This window comes from Panthera onca, chromosome A3 (assembly GCF_046562875.1).
Source record: "Panthera onca isolate mPanOnc1 chromosome A3, mPanOnc1 haplotype 2, whole genome shotgun sequence".
Taxonomy (NCBI): domain Eukaryota; kingdom Metazoa; phylum Chordata; class Mammalia; order Carnivora; family Felidae; genus Panthera; species Panthera onca.
The window spans coordinates 73,193,156-73,212,889 of NC_138341.1; positions in this window are offsets into that span (position 1 = coordinate 73,193,156).

Sequence of the window (19,734 nt, forward strand, 5' to 3'; positions counted from 1 at the left end):
CAGGTCCACAACTCCTTATCTGAACCTTTTGGACCAAGTGTGTCTCAAAATGCAAGGTTTTTCAGATTTGGGAAGTGATGTGGAAAGGTTCAAAGTTCAGAGCGAATTTTTGAGAAATCTTTGGTGTAAAATGGTGGCTTTATTAACGCACAGGGACAGGACCCGTGGGCAGAAAGAGCTGCACTGGGGTTGTGAGGAGCAATTGATTATATACCTTCAAACTGGGAAGGGGTTAGAGATAGCTTAAGTCTCTAAGGAAGTTTGGAAACAAGGTTTCCAGGAAGGGGGGGGGGGGGGGGTGGCTAGCTGTTGTAAGGAGGTAATTTATTACTGTCTAGTAGTAAAACCTTAGTAATGAGACACTTCAGAGGTGTATCAGTGGGCCACATGCTTGGAGGATGATTGCTAACATATATCTTGGGGGGGTAGAGATAAAAGAAGTTTCCAAAGGAATATTTATATGTTAAAGGAGACCTACAGGATCCTGGAGGTCAGAATAATGTGAAGCTAAGATTGCTTTTTGCCCTTAGCAAATATTAACATGGAGGCAGTTGAGTTCCTAGAGGAAGGTCATTCTGCCTGTCTCAAGGACTTGTCAATGGGCTAGAAGTTGTAAGGAAATTTAATTTTTTCTTTTGTCTTTGTTCTCCACGTCAAAAAGATGATAGGGTGTGACTGGAAGTTCCCATTCTCCAAAGCCAAAAAAGAAATAGGAAGACTGACACTTCTTTGGCCTTAATCCCAAATTGTGAATAAGTAACTAAAATCCAGAATCCTGGAAACCAATCCCAATCAGCAACAGCTGTGCTTTGGTAAAAACCTTTATAGGACCAGCTCTCTGCTTTATTCAGGAAGGCTGTGCTCTACCACAAGTTCTCCTTTGCTAGACAAAAAGTAAAACCAACATTGTTTCAAATATATTTGAGAGGTGCTTTCTTCCCTCTGTGGGTATAATATGTGACACTCCCAGAGATTCTGGGGCAACACCCTGAAATCAATATTAATGCAGTAAAACCTGTTCAATTCACAGTAAGTGGGATAATTATAGACCATCAATAGCCTCAAGTAAACTCAGGTCAAAATTTGCTACCACTTGAGTTTGCCACAAAACTTGGTTTTCAGAGATACTTACATTTCAGAGTTGTAGACAAGGGATTGTTGACCTGTATTATATCTCCACACTATGGCTGTAAAGACTAAGGTACACATGGTGCAAGTAAGGTGCCTAAAATCAAACAGCTAGAAGTGATGGAGTAGGGATTTTAATCCTGGAGAGGTGTTTCTGGGGTCTTGTGTTGTTATTATTTTTTCAGTGTTTATTGTTTATTTCTTTTTGAGAGAGAGCAAGTGCATGCGTGCACTAGGAGAAGAGGGGTAGAGAGAGAGAGAGAGGGAGACAGAGGATCCCAAGAGGGCTCTGTACTCAAAGCAGAGAGCCCAATATGGGACTCCAACTCACAAACTGTGAGATCATGACCTGAGCCAAAGGACGCTTAACCAACTGAGCCACACAGGAGCCCCTGGCGTCTTGTATTATTAACAGAAATGTTATACTGCCTTCATTTTAACATAATTTCATTTCACTTAATCCTCACAACAAACTTGGATTAGATTGAATTGTATGAAATTGCCAATACTGAATTCTTTTTAGGAATGAACCAGTTATGGGACTGAGGTTAAGTGCCATTGCTTTTAGATAGATAAGAGCTAGGCTCCATCTCAGCCTACCAGCCTGGTAACTTGTTTCTTCATTGTTATTGAGAACAATTCTAACTTGGGGCCAAATTTTGGAGGCTACAGTCAGATGTCTCCCACATCTAACTTTTCATTAAGAGTCTAAAAAGTAAGAAGTCACACCACACATCTTAGAATTCTCAAACACACAATTTTTTCGTAGGTGAGATCACCCAACCATCTCCAGAAAGCACATGTTTGTAATTATAAATGAAGAACACCCAAATAAGAGCAGACAGAACAAGCTACTTAATCAGTGCTTGCTACAGCAAGAGACTCAGCTACCATCACGGGCAGAGATTCAAGGGCAAGCTAAGGAGTAGGAAAGCTTCACAGTGAGCAAAGGGAAGGCTTCAGATGTGCTCTGATTAGAAGTAGTTGGCCTGGGGAAACTAGACATGGGCTAACTAGAAGTAGAGCATCCTTTGTGGTTGATTTGGGAAGGATATTTAGCCTTCTCTGATCGGTCCTGAGTTGGAAGAGGGAACAACAACAACAACAACAACAAAATAGAGAACCTGACCAGTCATTCACCAAGTCCTGACAGTTCTGGGCCAATTGCTGCAGAAATCTTTGGTTGCTGCAGAGGTTGTGGTTTGGCTTCAATCTACAGCAACTAGCTCAAGAAGTCAACCATATCTGCAGCAACCAGTCCAGGGAGCCAAACAGCATCCCTGATAGCCTTTGAATCTCTGCAACATGCAAATGGCGGTGGCTGTGACTCCCTTGCTGTAGCAAACTGAATAAATAGCCTTTGCTCGTTCTCATTTGGGTGGTCCTAACTATTTCCACATGTCTGACAAGAGTCTTCCAGGCCAAGGGAACAGCTCCTCAGTGAAGAGCAAACACCCAGAGGTTGGGTGTAGCGAGGAGGCCTGAACTGCAAGAGAAGAATAAGCTGGGAGGAGCAGCAGGACAGGAGGTCAAGGAAGAAAGGCTAGGGTGGATTATCTGTGCCCTTATGGGACTTTTGACATTGACTCAGAGTGAGCTGGGGAATCATTGCAGATTTTGAGCAGAAAAGTGACCTGATGTGACACAGATTGCAATGTTGATAATAGAGTGCAGTGTAAAAAACAGTAACCTAACTCAGCTCTCTTGTTCTTGACAGAAGAAAGTATGGAAATAGGGAGAGTGCAGTCTGCATAAAGTCTAGGGAAAAAAAAGAGCCAGAAGAGCAAGAGAAATTAGTGGTATTTATATCTGAAAGTCTGGATGTATTTACTCATGTATTACTCATCAGTGGGGGAGGGTGAAATATCCCCCAAAACTTCATCATGTGTGCTCTGCACCTGTGCTCCCTAAGCTCATGCAACATCTCCTCCAACTGAATTCTTGCTTTGTGCCAGGCTACTGATGTTGGCACAAGGGATACAGTCATGGGCCAGAAGGGCATGTCCAGAGGAGGTAGAGACTACTGAGAAAACAAGCCCGGTCCCAGTGTTCCTATCACTTTTGATAGGGATTAGGCTACCACCATGGTTCCCAAACTGGGCAGCAAGGCATCCCAGAGAATAAGAGAAAATTCATAGGGGCACCAGGGGTATTTTAAATTTTCAAGGGAAACTCAGCAACATCTGTTGGACACCAAGCAAAACTACTACAGGTAGTTTACAGTTTCAATATTAAATCATGTTACATTGCTTTTGACAATATTATTGGGGAGGAAAAACAACATTTTCTCTACCCTCTTAGGTTCACTTCTTGGAAGTCTGTGAATTTAACTGACAAAATGCAGATTAGCAAGAGAAAAGAGACGAAATATTTTTGCATGCAGTGCAAATACATGTGGGAGTACTCAGTGATAAGTAACTCACAGAAGTGGTTAGAATTTCGGGCTTATATGTCTAGTTTAGTGGGGGTAGGAGAGAGGAGGAAGAAAAGGCTTCTATAAGGAAGAACAAATCAGGGTTTTTTGGGGGGTTTTTTTTGGTTTTTTTTTTTTTTTAGAAAAGACAAATTGGGGGTGCCTGGCTGGGTCAGTCAGTAGAACATGTGACTCTTGACCTCAGGGTTGTAAGTTCGAGCCCCACATTGGATGTAGAGACTACTTAAAAATAAAATCTTAAAAAAAAAAAAAAAAGGAAAGAGACCCCTGGGTGGCTCATTCGGTTAAACATCCTATTCTTGACCTTGGCTCAGGTCATGGTCTCACAGTTCATGGGATAGAGCCCCCAGTTGGACTCTGCACTGGAAGCTCACAGCCTGCTTGGAGTTCTCTCTCTCCTCTCTCTCTGCCCCTCCCTCACTCTCACACACTCTCTCTCTTTCAAAAAAAAAAAAAAAAAAAGGAAAGACAAATGGGTTTTTACAAAAACAAACAGAAGATGAGAAAGTTTGTGATAATTGTTTATGCAGGTATGAGTGTTCGTTTTCATGGCCAGGAAACTCCCCAGGAGAAGAGATTTATGACAGCTTCATTTCTCAGAACTTGCTGCTTTTAGTCAGATAAAGGAAACTCCAAGAAGACTTCTTTCGGCATCTGTTACATCTCAAATGTCTTCAGCTTAAAACATTTAAGCTGACACCTGGATGGCTCAGTTGGTTGAGCAACCAGCTTTTTATTTTGGCTTGGGTCTTGATCTCACAGTTTGTGAGTTGGAGCCCCGTGTTGGGCTCTGGGCTAACAGCATGAAGCCTGCTTGGGATTCTCTGTCTCTCTGCCTCTCCCCTGCTCTCTTGCAAAATAAATAAATAAACTTAAAATATTTATACAAATTCTTGGGTTTTGAATGGATCCCCACACATCATATCTTTGTGAAACTGAGTTTTTGGTGTTTTCTGTGCTAAAAAGCAACTACCATGTGTTATAAAGAGAAGCAACAGGCCCAAAATGGCATTACTTGGGCCAGGACAAGTCACCAAACAAGGGCTTATTACCTAACCTAATTGCAGTTTCAACCTTCTTCAGAAATTAAGTTTCAACCTATCAATAAAGAATTTTCTTATTTTGTTAAGTATTATTTTTATTTAAATAATCTCTACACCCAGCTGGGGCTCAAACTCATGACCCTGAGACCAGGAGTCACACACTCCTCAGACAGGGCCAGCCAGGTGCCTCAGAGTTTTCTAATAAGCATCAGTGAGGTAATCTGTCACATGGGCCCTCTCCATCCCCTCCCCAACCCCGCACCCCAAAGAAATAAGAGATAATCTGCACAATAAGACCCACTGCCCTTCCCTCTAAGGAAAGGAGGTCTTGCCTGAAGCAATCCTTTCTTTTGCTTGTAGCTTTCTTGTCCCACCCTCCTTTCTACAAACACCTTCCCTTCTGTACAGTTCCTCAGAGCACCCCTCACCCTGCCAGACCAGGTGCTGCCCATTTCAGGAATCATTTAATAAAGCCAATTAGATCTTCAAATTTATTTGGTTGAATTTTTTTTTTAATTTTTAAAAATTTTATTTTATTTTTCAGTAAACTCTACGTGCTCAACGTGGGGCTTGAACTCACAACCTGAGATCAAGAATCACGTGCTTTACCGGCCAAACCAGTCAGGTGTCCCTGAACTTTGTTTTTTTTTTTTTTAACACATGAGAAAAATGAATGTAGAGTAAGGGTGATAGTGTCCAAATCTGATCCCAAAGTTGGAAAAGTGTGCAGTGCCCAACTAGCACACATTCCATTACTACATGCAGGTTATTTAAGAATGAAATACAATTTTTTTCTTTTAATATAGATGTTTATATATTTTTTTATATAATATATATATTACATATATATTTTTATATAATATATATTATATATATATAATATATATATTTTTTACTCTACCCTCTTAGGTTTATTTATTTATTTTTTTAATATATTATTTATTTTCAAATAGCGATGGCATTGTTAGGACCTAAATGTTTATTAAGGTGTATGGACATAAAACTTAATACACAGAATTGTTAAGTATTTCTTTTGGACTGGGGGGGTGGGGGGTGGAGAGGGTTGGTGAAGAAAGTACTGAGATACTAAGAGCACCAGAGGTTTAGGACCTAGTGGTTCAGGGCTCTGTACTCAAACTCTGCACTCAAGCTCTGTACTTAAACTTGATGTTTCAAATTCCAACTAAGCCACTTACTAACTGCATGACTTTGTTGGGCAAGACATTTAATCTCTCTCTGTGCCTTAGTTTCTTCACCTATTAAATGGGAATGATGATAAGAGGACCTACTTCGTGGGGTGTGATAAGGATGGAGTAATAAGACACTGGTAAGGCCCTCAACCCAGCTTATGGTGCCTGCCACACCATAAGCACCAGAGAAATGAGACAGTCATATACAGAAAGCTCTTAGGATTTTCCAGAAGAATGCGATGCTCTGTGTGCTCTCTGCCTATCCAAGGAGCAGGCTGACTCAACAATTCTTGCCTTTGTCTTGGGCTTTAGGAGATAAAGTCAAGTCCTAGCTCAATCACCCCACGGTCACCAGAAACTTGCCTATAGTCTGAAAAAGTCAGGGTTTTTTGGTCAGTGGCAAGGAAGGAGAGTCCATAGCACAACAGGAACCACGAGGCATCTCATCCAACAAAGAAGAACCTACAGTTGTTATGGGGGAGGGTGGAGGTTAGAAATGTACCTGAGGGGCGCCTGAGTGGCTCAGTCAGTTAAGCGTCCGACTTCGGCTCAGGTCATGATCTCACGGTTTATGAGTTCAAGCTCCACGTCGGGCTCTGGGCTGACAGCTCAGAGCCTGGAGCCTGCTTCAGATTCTGTGTCTCCCTCTGTCTGCCCCTCCGTTGCTTGCACTCTGTCTCTCGCATTGTCTCAAAAAATAAATAAACATTAAAAAAAAATTTAAAGATTAAAGAAGTGTACCTGAACCCATGTTTGGATGGGTTCAAAGCAAAGTCGAAATCTAGACTGCAAAATGGACCCAAGGCCGCATTTCCTTGGAAACTATTAAATTCAGATAGATGTAGAATGGTGTGCCCCCAAATCCTTTATCTAATGCTGTCCACCTGGGTTGTAAATTGAAGTTGCTTCTCTGTGTCAGAGTGCATCAAATACTCCAGGCAAGAGTGGGATGTTTCATCCCTGCTGATGCAATTTCAAAGAGCAAAGTTTCTGCTGGTCTCTGCATGTAGAGATTGGAGATCTCTCGACAAGTATAAGTAAGCACCAGTCTTCATGGCCCTGTACAACTAGGGCTTAGCCTTGACAGAAAGTGTTTCTTCTTTAACTTTGTAGCTGGCTTTGTCTTTGCTGTCCCTGCCCCATGAATGGCAGGGCACATTTTTAACTTCTCATTCCTTGCTAATATTTACTTTCTCAGTCCCCAGAAATAAGGAGGGCAGGAACTTTGTGGCAGCCAGATAGAAGGAGACAGGAGCTGTAGCCTGCCTTTCAGGCAGGAAGGGGACAGAAGTCAAAGGCACCTCTGTGCTCCTCAAAGTACCCAAGGTGTGCTAGAGGCACTGAGGCACTGAGCCTAGGCTCTGTCGCTCAATGCCTCCACCACAGGGAGAGAGAGCTGCAGCCTCGGTGTGTTTCCCCTTCACCCCCCACCCCCCCACCGCCCCTAGCATGCTTCTCAGACCAGGAACAGCAGCAGGAGGAGGGCTGGTTCAGGTCTTTCCCTGGCTGCCAGAGCCATCTGGGTGGACAGGTTTTCTAATAACTAGAGAGGCCCTTTCATGTTTCAGACGGTCTCAGCCTCTGATCTCCAAAGTCTGGCCTCAGTGTCCCTTCCAAGCATCCTCTGCCTCCACTGCTCACTGTTTGATCCTGGGGATCCCACATACAAGTTGTGGCAGTTTGAGTGTGAGAATGTGTGAGTAAATTACTTGCACTTGAGCTTTGGTCTTCTAATCTGATCAGTGGGGATTGGACTAATCCTTACCTCATAGGATTATTGGGAAAATAGAATGAGGTGAAGTAAAGGCACATAATGTGTGCCCTGTAAGTACCAGTCCCTTCCCTCCCACATGCTGACTCAGCCCCTGCAATGCTCTTGCCCACTTCCCTTCACAGATTCCAATCCACAAAGCCTTTGCCAGCTCAACTGAATTCACCACCCTCCCCTGAACATACTGTCCCCAGACCAAGACACCAAGGTGGAAGACACCAAGCAGTGGTTTGAGGGCTGTGGCCCCAACTGCTGTGGCATGCATGTGACCCTTGTGACATGCCTCACATTGTCATTTGCCATTTTACGGTGAGCCACAGAATGATGGAACTGGATGAGACCTGTGGGGACCCACTCAAACCTCCAAAGTTCATATAAAGATTATTTTAGGCTGAAGACATTTGAAATTCAGCAGATACAGGGGAAAAATATGCCTTCTCGGAGTTTATCTAACTAAAATGAGGGCTGCCATAAATTCCCTCTTTGGTGTGGTTCAGCTCCCAGGAGACAGACCTAGAGCAAACATGCCCTCAATCCCCTCCCCAGGGAAGCTCTATGGTTCCAAGACAGAAAGACTATTCGCCTCTGCATAAACAAACACGATTACAAACTTTCTTATCTCATGTCTGTTCTTCTAAAAGCCCATTTGTCTTTCCTAAAGAGATTTATTTGCTCTTCCCAGGAGAGCCTTTTCTCCCCCTCCGTTTTTCCTAGTAAATTAGATACATAAGCCCCAAATTCTAACCACCCCTTTGAGTTACTCACTGAGCACTCCCACTTGTGTGTGTGTGTGTGTGTGTGTATGTGTATGTGACACATGCAGAAATAAACTGTTCTCTTGCTAGTCTGTCTTTTGTCAGTTTAATTGCAGTCTCTATTCACTTAACAGGAGATGATTGAGGGAAAGTTTTCCCTCCTGACAAAGAGTCTCTCCTTGACCAAATTTAGACAGGCTCCGCTGAACTCCCTTCTCAACCAGGCTCCGACTTTCAGACTTCCTGTTCATCTCTGCATTGTCCACTTTGAGCAAGACTCCTGCTGAGTCAGTTTAGTGAAAATCCCCCACTGTTGGTCTGACACCCTGAATATCTTTTCACTCTGGCCTACCTTCAGCCTACAATCCTGCTAGGTCAGCTTAACAAAGAATTGCCCTATTGTGGAGGCCACTTCCAAGTAAACAGGCTTGGGCAATGAACTGTAGAAAAGCCCCATCAAAGGACCCACCTCAAAATATCCATAGGCCCTAACTGACAAATGGGGCTACTTAGAGTTAGACACAGTTACCAAAAAAGGGAAAATTCCATACATTGCAATACCTCCTCACCTGCCCTCCTTAAAAGCAGCCCCCTCCCACTGTCTCCTGGCAGATAGCCTCTCCTGCTGTCCTGCCCACTGCTCCCTTGGGTATTCAATAAACTTCTATCTCCTTTGTTCTGCCTCAGGTGAATTCTTTCACCTCCTGCACCACCCGCTGCCACCCAATCATTGCCCACATTTGGGGGCCCCCATCTGATCAAGAGACCCCCCCCCACTTATTTTTAAAATGTCTATTTATTTTTGAGAGACAGAGAGAGAGAGTGGCGGAGGGGCAGAGAGAGAGGGAGACACAGAATCCGAAGCAGGCTCCAGGCTCTGAGCTGAGAGCAGAGAGCCCGATGAGGGGCTCAAACTCACCAGCTATGAGACCATGACCTGAGCCGAAGTCGGACACTTAACTAACTGAGCCACCCAGGCACCCCAAGGAACACCCCATTTAGACACCATACCTACCTCTTGATAATTTTCTATCCACTGACCATCCCTTGGTCCTTGGCAGTAAATTCCCACTTTTCCTTACTGCATTCAGAACTGAGCATGATGTTTCTTCCCTACTACAAAACCCTACTGTACTAGCTCTTCTTGAATAAAGTCCCCTTACCACCTTTAATAAGTGTCATGAATGATTATTTCTTTAACATCCCCTCCCTCCACCCAAAGCCCTTATCATCTGAGCCACCCCCTCATTGTATATAAGGAGAAACTCGAGAAGTGAAGCAACTAAGGAAGGGAGTGAGTGAGAGTTTGGATTCTGGGGCCCAGACTTATCCCTAACCAGCCATGTGACCTCAGACAGGTTACCTGTCTGTGTTTAAAACAAGAAGCATATCTATAACGTGGGCAAATAACAATACCCCTCTTATTGGGTTGTTGTGAGAATCAAGGGAGTTAAAACTGTCCAGCGGGGTAAGCACTATATAATAGTTGTTTCTTTTAAGGTGCTTGCTTGAAGACACTCAGTTAATGATGAGAACTGAAATGAACACACTTTCCCTTCCCCATGTTAAACAATGCTAGGACCAAACAAAAATAATCCAGCTGCTTGCTCCAGGAAATACCTGCTACTAAAAGATAAGATTGTAAACTAAGCAATTGACTTCTCAAGACTACTGATGGAGACAGGCCAGGTCCAAGGACCCAGAGAGGGGGTCCCACAGGACTAGCCAAGAGGGTCCCTGGCTTCTTGAAAGATGGAAGTCAGATGGCAGCCAGCAGGAGGTCGAAGCAGAGTCTATTGAAGAGAGAGAGAGAGAGAGAGAGAGAGAGAGAGCGAGAGCACTTCCTCGAGATTCAGAATGGAAAAGAGCATGAGTCTCATCTTTCCTTGGGAGTCTGGGTTTTTTTATTAGCAATTGTAGCACATATTGTGCACATCTCCTCTCAGGCAACCAGGAACTGGTCAGAACAAGGACAGGGGCCAGGTGTCCTTCGTAAGCCATTCATTCCCTGAAGTCAGGGGTCTTGGCATCAAGGTGTTTGGTACCAATGGTCTTGGAGAATGTTCATGACCACCCCACCTGGTTATTCCCTAGATGCTGTCTATGGTGCTGGAAGACTGAAGACTCCAAAGATAGCATCATCTCTTGGTCCCTTACAAGGAGGACATATGCTATTCACATTACAAGGCATGTATAGAGTGGGATGGAGGTTCAGGTCCTAGCAAGAATGGAAGCCAGAAAAGGAGCAAAGGAAAAAAAAAGGCTTTTTAATTCCCTTTAATCCCTTCAGTTTCCCTATCTCACCAAGACTTGTTCGCCAACTCTCTCAAGACCCTTGCCTTTAGGGCCCACCAATCCTTTAAGTCATTAATTCTGCCTCACCCAACCACTTTCCTCCCTTGTAAGACCCAGCGTCACAAGACTTCTTTCTGGAGTTCTAAAGCCATATACCCCACTGCCTGGTTGTCTCAGGGACATCTCACACTTAACATATTCAAAGCTGAGCTCTTGTTCCCTCCTCCCAGCCTGTCCTCTGTCTCTTCTCCATCTTAGTAAGCAGCACCTGTCTGAGCACCCAGTGGTCAAGCCAGAAAGCTGGATCCCTCCCCTCCCTCACTGTCCACATCCAAAGCCCCAGCAACTTCTGCCAGCTCCACCTCCAAATATAGCACAAAACTGTCCTCTCCCTTCTCTCCACTACTGGTGCCATCCTCCTGACTGGTCTCCCTGGTTATCACCCTAACATTCATCTATGCCCCCTGCGACAGTCAGGGTGACTTTTTTCTTGAGTGATCTTTTATTTTTTTATTTTATTTAAAGTTTACTTATTTATTTTTGAGAGAGGGAGAGGGAGAGAGAGAGCACAAACAGGGGAGGAGCAGAGAGAGAAAGGGAGAGAAAATCCAAAGCAGGCTCCACACTGTCAGCACAGAGCCCGATGCAGGGCTCGAACTTACAAACCAAAAAGTGAGACATGTAACCGACTGAGCCACCCGGGCACCCTTAAATTGACCTTTTAAAAGCACAAATCATGTCTGGCTGGACCCCTTCCCCAACACACACACACACACAGACACACACACACACACACACACACACACACACACACAAATCTCCAGCATCCTCAGCACTTACTGCTTGGCCCTTATCTGGGTCCTTTCATGATGGACTTTCTTTGTGTCATAGATGCTGCTGTTCCCCAATCAGACTGGAGGTGCCAGAGAACCAGGCCCAGCAATAGGAAGGGCACACTGTCTGCTAATGTCATGACCAGCCGCTTCCAGGCTATCCCTCCTGTGGCCATTTTGGTGCCTGATGCATGACATCTCTGCCTTCAGTCCTCCCTGCATGCTGCTGCTTCTCCCTACATTGCCTGCCTTCCTCCACTTGGTCATCCTTCCTTCTTTTTTTTAATATAATTTTTTTTAAATGTTTGTTTGTTTGTTTGTTTATTTAGAGAATCCCAAGCAGTCTCCATGTTGTCAGGACAGAGTCCAACTTGGGTCTCAATCCCATGACCCTGACATCACAACCCTGGCCTCATGACCCGAGCCAAAATCAAGAGCTTAACTGACAAGATGCTTAACTGACTGAGCCCCCCAGGTGCCCCTCATCCTTCCTTATTCTTCAGGGAGCTGCCCTGATGCTCCAGGCAGGGCTGGGTGGCACTCTGAGCTCCCACCATAGCCTACTGACCTGTCATGGTCTCTTTCTCCCACTAGACTGTGAAGGCCCAGAGGGTCTGTTTCCAACTGTGTGCCTGGGACACCCTCAGCGCTGCATATATGTTTGGTGATGGAAATGAGAGGCTAGCTTTGGCACTCTGGTACCCTAGCAAGACACACAGCTTAACAAAGGACTGTTTGCAGGGCACCTGGGTGGCTCAGTCAGTTAAGCATCAACTTTGGCTTACGTTGGGATCTCATGGTTCTTGCGTTCGGGCCCCGTATTAGGTTCTTTGCTGTCAGCACAGAGCCTGCTTCAAATCCTGTCTCCCTCTCTCTCTGCCCCTCCTCACCCCTCTCTCAAAAATAAATAAATGTTAAAAAAAAGTGCTGGGGTAGGCAGTGGTAAGTGAAGGGACCAGGAGATGCCACCTCAAAATATGTCACTTTGGCATTAGGATTATTTTGAGCTGAAGATAGTTGAGAATCAACAGATCTGAGAAGAGTTTTCTGCCCTTGCCTTAATCCACCTAAAAGCAGAGCATATATTTCTCTAGCAAAGTGTCCCCCTCTCCTGGATCAGGAAGAGGAGAGTAACCCGTATCATCAGAGACAGAATCAGCACCAAGATGAATCTGCATAAACAAAACTTACTGAAATAATTGGTATCTTCTAGTAGTTTCTCCCATATATTTCCTAGTCACTTCCCTAAAAGTTATCATCCCTTCAAGCCCAAACCCTCTTTCCTTACTTAAAATAGTATATTAAGTCCCTGAGTCCAACCTCTTCTTTAAATTTCACTTCTTTTCTGTGAATGGCCAGTGCATGCAAATATTAATAAAAATTTTGTGCCTTTTCTCCTGTTATTCTGCCTTTTGTTACTTTAATTTGCAGACCCTCAGGTACTTAACCTAAGAAAGGTTTTCCCTCAAGCCACTACCCCCTAGGCCTAAAGGGCAGGGAAAAGAGCCCTTACCAGAACTAGGGGAAAACCTGCAGCTATAGGAAAGAGTGTCCATAAAGCTGTGGCCTCAGGTAGAGGAACACAGCCATTGCCAACCCTCAGGCCAGTGGTGGGGAGGGTGGGGGAACTCTCTTGCCCCTCTATCTCTTGCTAGTGACCCTCCCCTCCTGGCTGACCCAAATCTGAAGCCAGAGGGCAAAGGGAGCCTGGTGAAGCAGTCAGCCTGCAGGCACAGAGTAGGGTGGAGGTGGGTGGAAAATAAATACGGAGGGAAGAAGGAGGATAAGCCCTACAGGCATGTGAGTGTGGGCCCTCTAAAGTTCTGTAGGGCCCTGTGCTGCATGTAGAGAACACAATGAGTCCTGACCAAGCTGCCAGTGACACCTTCAGGGCCAAACACACAAAGAGTATGAAAAGTCAGCTGGGTCCCTGGGAAGACAACCTCGCTACCACCCCAAGATATTCTGGCCTCTGCAATTCTCAGAAGAAAGGGGCCATTAGGTGGGCTTCCTTAGGGCCTGGGGTGGAAGCCATTCTGTGTCCTGTGGGACCCTTTTTGGGACCTGTGGGACAGGTTTGTCTCCTCAACAGCCCTGAGAAAGCAGGCCCCACGGGAACCATGTTTGTGACCTTCAGAACATGACATATGCCGCCACAGAGTAGGACACAGTGAAAATCCAAAGAAGAAATGAGTCTCCAAGGAGGATGTATGGACCCTGCACAGCACAGACCAGATGTACTAAAAAGCAGGTTTACACGAAGGTAACTCCTAGAACTCCATCCTGGAAACAGACTCCCTGAGGCTGGTTTTAATAACGCGCTCGACTCGGGTGCTGCTGTCAGTTAGGGTTTGACACACGTTGGAGTGGGCTGGCAGGAGGTGCCAAGGGACCCCATAGGTGGCAGGGAGGAGGGGGCAGGATTTCAGCAGTTCCTACTCTGGTGCCCGAAGATTTAGGAGCTCCAGGATCTGCTGTTTGCAGGTGAGCCGCCTGGGGGCGATAGTGGGGCCGGCCCAGCGCACGGAGCGGACCTCCAGTCCCGCCGAAGAGATTGAAAACCCTCGCAGGTGGCTCCGAGCCTGGTCCGCCCTGCTTCCCCACAGTCGCCGGGTGCACTTTGCTCTCGGTAGAGGTCAGAACCCAGAATAGATGTCCATCTCTGAAGGCACGGGCACCACCAATGGGGCTGAGCAGCTGGGGCTGCAGGACGCTGCGCGGCCACCAGGGGTCACTCCTCGCCAGGCGCTCAAACTGGAGACCTTGTGCGGACCGTTCCCCTACCTCCTCCCCGACAGCCGCTCCCTGAGCTCCCGAGCCTGACCCCCATCCCCCAATTCAGCACCAGCACCCCACACCCCTTGCCTTGGGTAGGGTAACCAGGTAAGATACTGAACGCCTGATAAACTTTGAGTTTCAGATAAACAACAAATACTTTTTGAATTAAGTACACACAATCGTTTTTTGCTAAATCTGGCAACCTAGTTTGGAGTCAAACCCTTGAATTCAGATACAAACCTCACCATTCACTGAGTGACAGGAGCAACTCTGGCTCTTCACTTTTCTGAGCCTCAGTTTCCTTATGTTTAAAATGGGCAATGATACTGATTCATGGAGTAAGGTGAAATCTACTGTTTCAGCTAAGGGGTCAGCACATCTTAGCCCGTTTTCATTTCGCAAAAGCTATTGATTCTTGACTTTAGAGATGTAATGTCTTCTAGCTAAAAGCTGACCAGTAACGGGAGACTTGCAAGAGACCAAAGACAGCAGGAGGGGCAAGGCAGGGGCAGGAGGCTGAACTGGATGCCCAGGGTGAGAACTGAAATCATCCACACACACCAGGTTTACAGTGCACATTAACAGGACTTTCCTCTTCCACTGTCTATTAACTGACTTTACTATTACAGGAAATTCTTGCTAAAGATCATAAAAGTTGCAAATATTTTTATTGTTCATTCCAGGAACTTCCTGGAAGACTCCTTTAAATTTAACACCCCCCCCCCCCCCTTGTCACTTGGCCATGCATGGAGACATTTTTGGTTTTCACTACTGTAAAGGAAAGGACTATTAGCATCTAGTGAATATAGGCTGGGGATTCTGTTAATATCCTATGATGCACAGGATAGCCACAGAAAATTATTTGGCCCAAAATGTCAAAAGTACCAAGGTTAAGAAACTGATTTAGGGGTGCCTGGGTGACTCAGCTAGTTAAGCATCCAACTTGGGCTCACCGTTTGTGAGTTCCAGTCAACACTTCTGGTTGTCTGTTGTCAGGCTCTCTGTCCTCAGCATGGGGCCCACTTCAGATCCTCTGTCGTCCACTCTCTCTCTGCTCCTCCCCCACTCTCACGTGTAAGCACATGTGCTCTCTCTCTCTCCCTCAAAAATAAACATTAAAAAAAAAGTTAAGAAACTCTGGTTTAAATGAACATCAAGCTGTTCAACTCTTCAATAGGGAATATCAAAAGACAGTTTACTACCCAAGACTCTTCAAAATCTTTGCCTCCAAAGCCTTACCTTCCTGTGTCCATAAATCCTAAACTCCTATAACATGACCCTCACCTGGTTCTAATCAAGTCCATGCACCGAAATGTCCACCTTATTTTTTTTAAGTTTATTTATTTTGAGAGAGAGAGAGAGAGCGAGCATGAGCTGGGGAGGTGCAGAGAGAGAGAATCTCAAGCAGAGCCTGTCGCAGGACTTGATCTCACCAACTCGAGATCACAACCTGAGCCGACATGAAGAGGTGGATGCTTAACTGGCTGAGCCATCTAGGTGCCCCCAACATATCCACTTTAAACCAGTGTTGGCCCTTCCTCCTCTAGATGCTCCTAAGACTCTGGTGAGGTAGTGTTCTGCCTTGTCATGTTGAGAACAGACTTAACTTTGACCATTTTGATGGTCATTTTAAGGAGCAGGTGTCCTATAGGCACCCCCCCACCCCCCGCATCACGTGGTTGGAAGTTCTGCTCAGGTGTCTCCATTCCTGCATGGGAGGATGAGGAGGGTGGGGATCCAGCCCCGATATCTGGGGACAAGCCCAATGCCCTCTTGCCCTCGAATGGGCACCCTCCATCATCACAGCCTCCCTCAGGTTGCCCACGTGTTCAGACTGTGCAGACCCACCAAGATGCCAAGTGACATGCAGAAGACCTGGGTTCTTTCTCTCTCTGACTCTCCAGCTAACCCTGTGGGAGATCCCTGGCAGGGCTTTCTGGGCCTGCGTCTTCAGATGAGGGTTGCTGCACTGATGAGATACAATCTGCAGGGCACTCTGAAGATGACAGAGGCAAGGAATGGCCCCCACCCTTACCAAGTGAGTTCCAACTCCCAGGCCTGGCCCATTTAAAAATAATCAAAAGAGAAAAGGAAGGAAGACATAAAAAAGAAGAAGTGCCCACTGTCAGCAACAGAAGCACCCAGTTCCAAAGACCTGTTAACATTTGGTGTGTTTCCTTGTAGCCTTTTACTCATGCCTATAACCTATGATCATACCGGTGTCACCTTATCTTTCCCACAAAGGGCGTGTATAAGGAAACCAAGATCGAAGTCAGCAAATGCCTCAAAGTTACTAAATTGAAACCTAAGGACAACCAATCACAAACAGCCAACTAGCTTTCAGTTATAACCAATCAATAATTTCCTTACTTGACTTCTGCCTTTTCTCTACAAAGTCTCTCCCTGAGTTCCCATCCATGGAGCCTCCAACCCCTTCCAGTTTTGTGCTTCCAGATTCCAATAGATTTTTGCTCAGATAAACTCTTAAAAATTTTAAATATGCCTCGGTTTATCTTTTAACAGGGTCAATGGCTTCCAAATATTGCATCAAGCATATATAACCTAGTGTTTACTTAAGAATTCTCCTACGACTGGATACTGCTTTCTGTTTTTCACTATTATAAATAATATTGCAGTGAACATCTTTAAGCATGAGGCCCCCTTTCCCCTTCCTCCAGTTATTGGTGTTTGATCAAGTCCACCAGCAAATAGTTTGCTTCTTGAGCACAGTGAGTAACTCATTTATATAGCCTTTTTACCCCAGTACTTTGTCAAGAGCTTGGCACAGAGCATGTATTCAAAACTCGTTGATTGACATCGCTCCTCATCAGGGAAATACAAATCAAAACCACACTCAGATATCACCTCACGCCAGTCAGAGTGGCCAAAATGAACAAATCAGGAGAATACAGATGCTGGAGAGGATGTGGAGAAACGGGAACCCTCTTGCACTGTTGGTGGGAATGCAAACTGGTGCAGCCACTCTGGAAAACAGTGTGGAGGTTCCTCAAAAAATTTAAAAATAGACCTACCCTATGACCCAGCAGTAGCACTGCTAGGAATTTACCCAAGGGATACAGGAGTACTGATGCATAGGGGCACTTGTACCCCAATGTTGATAGCAGCACTCTCAACAATAGCCAAATTATGGAAAGAGCCTAAATGTCCATCAACTGATGAATGGATAAAGAAATTGTGGTTTATATACACAATGGAGTACTACGTGGCAATGAGAAAGAATGAAATATGGCCCTTTGTAGCAACGTGGATGGAACTGGAGAGTGTGATGCTAAGTGAAATAAGCCATACAGAGAAAGACAGATACCATATGGTTTCACTCTTATGTGGATCCTGAGAAACTTAACAGAAACCCATGGGGGAGGGGAAGAAAAAAAAAAGAGAGGTTAGAGTGGGAGAGAGCCAAATCATAAGAGACTCTTAAAAACTGAGAACAAACTGAGGGTTGATGGAGGGTGGGAGGGAGAGGAGGGTAGGTGATGGGCATTGAAGAGGGCATCTTTTGGGATGAGCACTGGGTGTTGTATGGAAACCAATTTGACAATAAATTTCATATATTAAAAATATAAACAAACAAAAAACAAACAAAACTTGTTGATTGAGTGGTGCCAGGGTGGCTTAGTCAGTGGAGCATCTGACTCTTAATTTCTGCTCGGGTCACCATCTCGTGGTTCACAAGTTCAAGCCCCACATCAGGCTCTCCTCTGTCAGCATGGAGTCTGCTTCGGATCCTCTGTCCCCCTCTCTCTCTGCCCCTCCCCCATTTGTGCTCTCTCTCTCTCTCTTTCTGTCTCTCTCAAAAATAAACACTAAAAAATAAAACTTGTTGATTGGGTGGTGGTGATGAGGCTGTCCTGTAGGTCTCCACCTTCCTGGTCCTTGTGTGACTTTTGCCTCCATTTGGCTGCCACAAGCCATATGACCCCTTTTCATGAGGCTTTGGTTTGACTCACATAACCTCCCCCAATTGTCTTATCCTTTATCCAGATCACTGAAGCTTAATTCTGGCTGGACCCTGAAGTCTTCTGGGGCGTTTAAGGAAAGCAGGCTCTGATTTGTCTCCAGAGAGTCTGATATAATTGCTTTGGGGGTGGGGTCCAGGTAGGGTACTTTTTAAAAAGCTCAGTAACCAGCTTTCATGGTTTGTGAGCTTTGACTGGGTCAAGTCAATGGAGTAGAGACTCTATCATATTGCTCTAGGAAAATAGAGTATATTAATAATTATTTCTAGGCATATACAGTTAAGTTGTGGGATCTCAAGAGAAAAAATTCATAATCCTTCTCCATCCTCTGGAAATACCTTGGCTCTCCAACATCCCTTCCAATTCATGGCTCTTCAAAGACTGCAGGCTAACCCAGCCTCTGATGATGTCCATTTCACAGATAGAGAAGTTGAGAATAGGAATGGTCCTGAATGATGTGGAGAACAAAGGCAAAAGAAATTTAGAAAAAAAATTAAACTTCCTTGCAACTTACAGCCCACTGACAAGTACTTGAGACAGGCAGAGTGACCTTCCTCAAAGACCTTTGCTGCCTCAATGTTAATACTTTGCTAGAAGCAATAGGCAGCCATAGCTTGACATTAGCCCCATCTCCAGGATCCTGTAAAAATCCCTTTAGAAAATTCTTTTATCTCTACCCCTCAATGATATATGTTAGCAATCATCCTCCAAGCATATATGGCCCACTGAGATACATCTGAAGGGTCTCATGACTGAGATTTTACTAGACAGTAGTAAGTGACATTTTCCTAACAGCAACTAGCCCCTCAAGGTCCTGGAAACCTTGCTTCCAAAATTCCTTAGAGACTTATGCCGTCCCTAACCCCCTCCCAACTTAAAAGTATATGATCAGTCACTCTTCACAACCCCAGTGCAGCTCTTTCTGCTCTCGGGTCCTGTCCCTGTACTTTACTAAAACCACCTTTTTTACACCTTAAGACATCTCAAGAATTCTTTCTTGACTGTTTGCTCCTGAATCCTAATACTGTACATCATGGAAGATGTCAGGAGTCCAGCTGCTGGTGGAATCTGTAGGAGGGAGTCGTGTGTGTGTGTGTGTGTGTGTGTGTGTGTGTGTGTGTGTGTGTGAGTTTATTTATTTATTTTGAGAGAGACAGAGCGTGAGCTGGGGAGGGGCAGAGAGAGAGGGAGAGAGAGAATCCTAAGCAGGCTCCATGTGGTCAGCGGGCATGATGTGTGGCTACAACTGACGAAACTGCGAGATCATGACCTGAACCAAAACCAAAAGTCAAACAGCAAATGAGGTTTTCTAACAGTTCATTCCCTGATCCAGTAGTGAAATATTGCCTGGATGCATGTGAATCACCTTCAGGGGAGTGTGAGACAACCTGGAAGAGATTAAAGTGATTTCCCCAGAGAATCCCATGACTTAATGATAGCTCAATAAGGAATGAAGAAAAGAGAACACTGCCATATAGGAGAAAGTAATTATTTCCTCCTGTTCTTAAGCAGATACAGGGCACTGTA